Consider the following 846-nt stretch of genomic DNA (forward strand, 5'->3'; position numbering starts at 1 on the left):
AAGGGTGTTTGCCAGGGATGTGTCCTATCTCCATACTTTTTCAATCTATATGCAGAACAGATTATCCAGAAGGCTAGGCTATATAAGGAGAAATGTGGCAGCAGGATTGAAGCAAGATTGATCAACAATGTGCATTACACAAATGACACAACCCTGCTTGCTGAAACTTGCTGCAGAAGGTCAAGGACTGCAGCCTTCACTATGGAATGAAGCTCAACATCAAGAAAACAAACATTTTCACCAGTGGGCGGATTCACAGCATCAAGACAGACAGTGAAGAGATTGAGATTGTTAACAGCTTCAGTTTGCTTGGCTCCACAATCAACAATCTTGGTACCAGGAGCCGGGAAATTAAAACACCATTTGCATTGGGAAAGTCTGCTGTTAGAGATCTCTCCAAAGTACTGAAGAGCAATGATGGCAGTCTGGAGACCAACGTGCACCTGATTGAGGACATGGTCTTTGCAATTACTTGCTATGTGTCAGAAAGCTGGACAATGACTAGGGATGATAGAAGGAGAACTGATGCCTTTGAGCTGTGGTGCTGGAGTATTGAATATATCAGGAACAGCTAGGAGAACAAACATGTTCGTCCTAGGGAGCATGAAATCAGGCTGCTCCTTGAAGGCAAGGATTCTGAAGCTTCATACTTTGGACATGTTGCAGGGAGCAACCAGTCCAGTCCTTGGAGAGAGACGTCATTCTTGGGAGGGTGGAGAGACAGTGCAAAAGAGGAAGACTCTCGGTGAGATGGATTGATTCAGTGACTGGGGTAATGGGGATAGATGTGTTAGAGACAATATGATTGGCACAAGATAGAGTGGAGTATAGGGCTGTTGTACATAA

Source organism: Elephantulus edwardii, unplaced genomic scaffold (genome assembly GCF_000299155.1).
Source record: "Elephantulus edwardii isolate Elephantulus edwardi_28Jun2011 unplaced genomic scaffold, EleEdw1.0 scaffold00083, whole genome shotgun sequence".
Taxonomy (NCBI): domain Eukaryota; kingdom Metazoa; phylum Chordata; class Mammalia; order Macroscelidea; family Macroscelididae; genus Elephantulus; species Elephantulus edwardii.